General features: G+C 46.4%; 1 pseudogene; it reads right to left on the bottom strand.

The window, feature by feature from the left end:
• Positions 1-792: 792 nt before the first annotated feature.
• On the bottom strand, positions 793-5,843 carry LOC110596844 (annotated as a pseudogene).
• Positions 5,844-6,919: the final 1,076 nt, after the last annotated feature.

Genomic DNA, 6,919 nt, shown 5'->3' with positions numbered 1-6,919 from the left:
AAATTTGCAAAAAAAAAAAACAAGAAAAGAAAAAAAAGTATGACACTTTTTTTTTTTTTGAGTCAGAGTCTTACTGTCAGTCAAGCTGGAGTGCAGTGGCATGCTCATGGCCACCACACTCTCAATCTGCTGGGTTCAGGCAAACCTTCCACCTCAGCCTTCCAAGTAGCTGGGACTACAGGCATGCACCACCATGCCCAGCTAATTTTTTATTTTTATTTTTTTAATTGGAGAGACGAGGTCTCGCCAAGTTGCCCAGGCTGGTCTTGAACCTGTGGGCTCAGGCAATCCTCTCACCTCAGCCTCCCAAAGTGCTAGGATTACAAGCATGAGCCACTGCACCCGGCCTGACATCTCACATTTTAAAAGTTGCTAACAGTAGTTGCCCTCCAACAAGGGCGTTTCAATGCAGGCGCCATTAGTAACACCCTTCTCTCACACCTTTCCGGGAGAGAGTGTCAACCTTTCTAACTTATGCCGAACTAAGAAGGCAAAAAGGTTTTGCTGGCCAGGACTGGCTTGTGAATCTTGGCTGTGCACATCTCTTCCCAATTTTATGTTTTGTGATGGCACCTTATTAGCTTGAAATCAACCACAGTGGGAGTATTTACATCACAGAAATTGGCAAATGCTACAAATTAAGCACTTGCACGCACACACAGAGTAAGGAAGGAAATATGAGTAGAAATTACAGTTCTCAATTTTATTTGACATAACACACAAAGGCTTTATTTAACAGTCACAGATCATCCCCGAGTGTCGACCCCAACTTCCCAAACCCAGCAATGAAGCTCAGCACAGCCTCTGAGCCTCTTGCTCTGACTCCAAGAGGGTGAACACATCACCCTCACGCACTGGGCCTTTCACATTAGCAGATGATGGAGCGGCTCGTGCCATCTATAAATTCCACATGCACCTGCATGCACTGTCATTGCGAGCTGGTCCTGCCCAGCACTTTGGTGACCCTGGCCAGCTTGATAGACTGCATACGGCTCGTGTCCCTGATGGCGGTGCAGCAGCAGTTGGGCAGAGAGTTTTCTCAATTTTTAACTCAACTGTTTTTTTCTCTTTCTTTTTTTTTTTTTTTTTTTTGAGATGGGCTCTTCTTTTTTTTAAAGATGTGGGGTACAATTCAAGGATAGGTATACAAATAGAGATGGGTTCTTGCTATGTCGTCCAGGTTGGTCTGGAACTCCTATCCTCAAGCAATCCTCCCATTTGGCCTCCCAAAGCACTTGAATTATAGGCAGGAGCCACTACTCCTGGCCTAACATTTCGAGATATGTATAGATTATCATGCAGTTGTAAGAAATAGTACAGGAAGAGCCAGAGTACCCTTTATACAATCCCCTGTTGTCCACCCCACTGTCTCCCCCGCCCTCTACCCTGCCAAAGGTAACACCTTGCATAAATCTTGCAGAACTATAGAACATTCCCCACAAAAAGGATACTGACATTGATACAGTCAAGATACAGAATGTTTACATCACATTTTATAGCCTGTAGCCATACGCACTCCCTTCCCACCCTCACATCCCCTTAGCTCTGGGCAACCACTCTCTGCTTTCTACTTCTCTAATGTTATCATTTCAGTAATGTTCTATAGATGGAATCATTCAGTATGTAATGTTTTGCTCAGCATGATTTTCTGAAAATTCATCCAGGTTGTTGCATCTATCTCAAAAAAAATAATAATAATTTATCCCTGACTAGGTGAGGTGGCTCATGCCTGTAATCCCAGCACACTGAGAGGCCAAGGCAGGAGGATCACTTGAGTCCAGGAGTTTGAGACTAGACTAGGCAACATAGTGAGACCTCATCTCTACAAAAAAAAAAAATTAACTGGATGCTGTGATCATGCTACTACTGCACTCCAGCTTGGACAACAGAGTGAGAACCTGATTCAAAATAATAATAGTGATAATAATAACAATTTATTCTTTGGCTGGGTATGGTGGTAGATACCTGTAATCCCAGCACTCTGGGAGGCCAAGGCAAGACAATTGCTTGAGGCCAGGAATTTTAGACCAGTCTGGGCAATATAGCAAGACCCTATCTCTACCAAAAAAAAAAAAAAAAATTAAGAATTTATTCCTTGTCAGTCTCGATGGCTCAGCCTGTAATCCCAGTACTGTGGGAGGCCGAGGCAAGTGGATTGCCTGAGCTCGCAGGTTTGAGATCAGCCCAGGCAACTTGGCAGGACCTCATCTCTACAATAAATAAATGAAAGAAAAACTTAGTCAGGCATGATAGCACACACCTGTAGTTCCAGCTACTTGGAAGGCTGAGATGGAAGGATCACCTAAGCCCAGCATGTCGACGCTGGGGTGGCTGTGAGTGTGCCACTGCACTCCACCGTGGGCGACAGAGTGAGACTCCAACTCAAAAAAAGAATTTATTCCTCCTTATTGCTGAGTAATCCACCATAGTGTGGCTGTACCATAATTTGTTTAACCATGTACACATTGTAGGGCTTCTGGCATTTTTCTTTTGAGTTTTTGGCTACCACAAATAAAACTGGCACAAGGTTTTTGTGTGGGCTTGCCTAATTTTCCCAACCGCCCCTGCGGCTGTAGCTGGTGTTTATGATTTTCTCTTTACTTCTCATTCCTTTGCTTTAATAATAGCTAACATTTATAGAGTGTTTATTACATGCCAGACCTTGTTCTAAGCACTTTACAAGTATTACTCACTTAATTCTCAGAATTATTATTTGAGATAGAAATTATCATTCTATTTTATAGATGTACAAACCAAAGTCGAGAAAGGTATGCAACCAGCATGTGTGGGCACACAGATCTGAACCCAGCTAGTCCAGTACCCACGTTCAGCCTCTTAACCACTAAGTTACACAGCCAGGACTGAAGGCGTTTGGGGTTCTTTTCTTAGGGGGTGACCTAAACCTTCACTCCTGGGGGATCTGGACTTAGTTATCTCCCTTCTACTGCTTTAGCCTTCTGTTAACTTTAACCATCGGGCATAGTAGTACGAGATATTCCTGGAGGCCAGGCGTGGTGGCTCACACCTATAATCCCAGCACTTTGGGAGGCCAAGGTGAGAAGATTGCCTGAGCCCGTGGGTCCGAGACCAGCCTGGGTAACTTGGTGAGACCTCATCTCTACGATAAAAAATAAATAAAAATGTTAGCCAGGCGTGGTGGTGCTTGCCTGTGGTTCTAGCTACTTGGAAGGCTGAGGCGAAAGGATCGCCTGAGTCCAGCAGGTAAAGGCTGGGGTAGCTGAGAGTGTGCCACTGCACTCCAGCCTGGGCAACAGAGTGAGACTCCAACTCAAAAAAAAAAAAAGATATTCCTGGGGATTGCCCTGGGTTTTACTCATCCTCCTCCCTGATCCTTTGTGTTTCTATACATAATCAGGACGTCAGGCTCAATCACCCCAGCTAACATCTTATCCCCTTTTTCTTTTTTTTGAAAGCAGGATTTTTTAAGTGGACAGAAAAGCTCCCACAGTAGGAGGAGACCTGAGGGGGGTGCCCCTTATCCCCCTTTTCTACCTGTTCACTCAATGGTATAAAGAGCTCAAAATAACCAGGAAGCTGTCTCAGGTTCCAGCTCAGCAGAACTATCAGTGTCTTCTTTTTGTAGAGGCAAATGTCCTTGGGGCACCAAACCTCTAAACCTGCAGGGGCCTGAGTCTTGCGACTGCCTCTAAAATGTGACAATCGAGTCACCGGGTGTAATAGCAAAAGGCCCCATCCCCACTTCCAGCTCTCTGCTTCCAGCCCATCATTTGTTCTGACCCAGACAGAAATGGCGCCATAGAATGGTTGCTGGTTCAGAGCACAAACCGCGTGCTATGGCCAGCACTGCAATCTCAGAAGGTTCCGCCACCAGTGAGTCTTCTATAAGGCCAGCTTCTTCTGAGGGCTGAGGTCCAAGATAAGATCCGAGACTCCCATGGGCCTCTGCCAGGTGGTTAAGAGCCTGGACTCTGAGCCGAACTGTCTGGATTCAAACACAGGCCTCACCACTCACCTATTATTGACTGGGGGCAATTTATGAAGCTCCTCTGTGACTCAGTTTCCTTATCTGTAAAATGGAGGTAATAATAATGTATACTCTAGTCTGTTACTATGAAGATAAGATAAGTTAATACTTGCAGACCACTTCACACACTAGACATGGTTACCAGTCTTTTATTGTATGGTGAGAACCTTTGTCAGAAGACACACAGTTGGGACACCATGACAATACTTTGATTTTGATTTTGTTTGAGTTGGGGTCTCATTCTGTCACCCAGGCTAGAGTGTAGTGTCACGCTCACAGCACTGCAGCAACAACCTCCTGGGGTCAGGCAATCCTTCTGTCTCAGCCTTCCGAGTAGTGAGGACTTCAGGCATGTGTCACCACACCTGGTTAATTTTTTGATGTTTTATAGAAATGAGGTCTTGCTATGTTGCCCAGGCTGGTCTTGAACTCCCGGACTCAAGCAGTCCTCCTGCCTCGGCCTCCCAAAGTGCTGGGATTACAGGCATGAACCACTGCACCCGATCACATCTTAACCATGTTCAAGTGCACAGTTCAGTCGTGTTAAGTATGTCCACATTGTTGTGCAACAAATTCCTAGAACCTTCTTAGAGAGGCTTTATTGCTGCAATAGTAATGATAAAACTTAGTGCCTGCTAGATTCTGGGTGCCCTTTCTAAGCACTTTACTTACGTACATTGTCATTTAATTTTCAAAACAACATATAAGGGTAGATATTTTTATCGCCCCACCATCTTTTAGAGATGAGAAAATTGAGATACAGAGAGGCTAAGTAGCTTGACCAAATTCATAAAGCTAGTAACTGGTGAAACTAGAATTCAAGCACACACAGTCTGGTTCTAAAATTCATGCTGCTAATCTTTTAATAAGAGGCTACTTCTGGCTGATGACGGTGTGTGGTAGAGAGCCACCCATGATCCAGTCCCTTTTTCTTTCTTTCCCTTTTTTTTTTTTTTTGAGTCAGAGTCTCACCCTGTCACCCAGGTTGGAGTGCAGTGGCATGCTCACGGCCACCACAGCCTTGACCTGACGGCTCAGGCAATCTTTCTGCCACAGCCTTCTAAGTAGCTGGAACTACAGGCACACACCACAATGCCCAGCTAGTTTTTTAATTTATTGTAGAGATGAGGTCTCGGCAAGTTGTCCAGACTGTTCTTGAACCTGTGGGTTTAGGCAATCCTCTCACCACGGCCTCCCAAAGTGCTGGGATTGCAGGTTTGAAGCACCACGCCCAGCCCCATTTTGTTATTAATTTTTTTATTTATTGTGGAGACGAGGTCTTGTGAAGTTGCCCAGGCTGGTCTCAAACCCCTGGGCTCAGGCAATCCTCTCGCCTCCTCGTCCCAAAGTGCTGGGATTACAGGTGTGAGCCACCATGTCCAGCTCAGAATGATTTTTCTTCTCAGTATCTTTCACCGAGAACTTCTCCTGAAGCCCTTGGGATGGACAGAGGTAGGAAAGGCTACTGACAAGATCGGGCAAGCCTGGATGTTCTGCAGTTTCTCTCTGCCTTTTGCAGCTTTACTCTCAGAGATGCTACCAGGCCAGTTCTACCTGAGGATGAGGAACTCCTGGGTTTGGTCTCTGGGCTGACTTTGAGGATCAGATAAACCTCGGACCAGAAGGAGGGTGGAGTCATAAGGCCTCTCGGTGTGCCGTGCTCCCGTGTTTGATCTCTCTTGGGGCCCAGAAGCTCCCAAGAGGCTATTTATGAGAACTTGCTACAGTTCCTTGCTACAGTGGCTGGGCCTCAGTTCCCGTTGGGCCACCCCAGCGGCTCTCTTTCTGGGTCTTACCTGCTATATCTCATGAATCCCCCTGATTTGCCAAGCACCATCGAATCTGCTAAGTCGTAAGGCCCCAGTGGCTGATGTGACAGCAGCCAGAGAGCCTTTTCTTGTCCTAGATCCCACTCAAAGGACACTGCCTCCGCCCCTCGATTCCATGGGCTGTCCTGGCGCCACCAGCAGTGCTAGACCTTAGAACTTCTATGGCCTTGCTACTCACCCACATACCGGCCTGCTCTGTATCCAACAAGGTCCACTCCTCACTGTCCCTAATTCTTTGTGTCAGAGTTTTGGTGGGCACACCTAGCTGTCACATGACCTAGTCACTGCAAGGAGACTTGGGAAGGAGAGTATCTGGCCGGTTGCCTCCCACCACATATTAAAGGGCTGTATGTGCTGGCCAGCAACCCCGCCGCAAGCAATAAAACACATAAACAGTCTGCCTCAAGGGGCTGCTGTGAAGGTTGTGCGACTCAATACATTATAGTGTAGGGGTTACAAGGAACAGAGACCAACACTGGCTGCCTGGATTCAAATCTGCTGCTCATCAGCTATGTGACTTGGAGTGAATTACTTCCCCTTTCTATGCCGTGACTTCCTATTCTGTAAATTGGGCCTAGTGAAAGTATCCACTTCATAGGGTTGATGTAAACACTCTGTCAGCAAGGCAGAACACATCAAGAGCTGAGACAGGTACCTGGCACATAAGCCTTTTTTATTTTTTTGAGTTGGAGTCTCACTCTGTCGCCCAGGCTGGAGTGCAGTGGCACACTCATGGCCACTGCAGCCTCAACCTGCTGGGCTCAGGTGACCCTTCCGCCTCAGCCTTCCAAGTAGCTGGAACTACAGGTACGTGCCACCATGCCCAGCTAATTTTTTGATTTGTTGTAGAGATGGATCTCCCCAAGTTGCCCAGGCTGGTCTCGAACCTGTGGACTCAGGCAATCATCTCACCTTGGCCTCCCAAAGTGCTGGGATTATAGGCGTGAGCCACCACACCAGGCCCATATAAGCTTTTATGTGAGATGGATGTCGTTCACTTCTTTCTTTGTCCCTAAGTGCTTTGAACTAAGTATTTAATAAATGATAGCTGCTGTTCTTGGTATTGCTACAGGTTGAGTATCCA

This window comes from Carlito syrichta, unplaced genomic scaffold (genome assembly GCF_000164805.1).
Source record: "Carlito syrichta isolate Samal-C Ts95f unplaced genomic scaffold, Tarsius_syrichta-2.0.1 Scaffold314725, whole genome shotgun sequence".
NCBI classification, from domain to species: domain Eukaryota; kingdom Metazoa; phylum Chordata; class Mammalia; order Primates; family Tarsiidae; genus Carlito; species Carlito syrichta.
The sequence above is the reverse complement of the archived record's forward strand: the minus strand, read 5'-3'. Positions and strand labels throughout refer to the sequence as shown.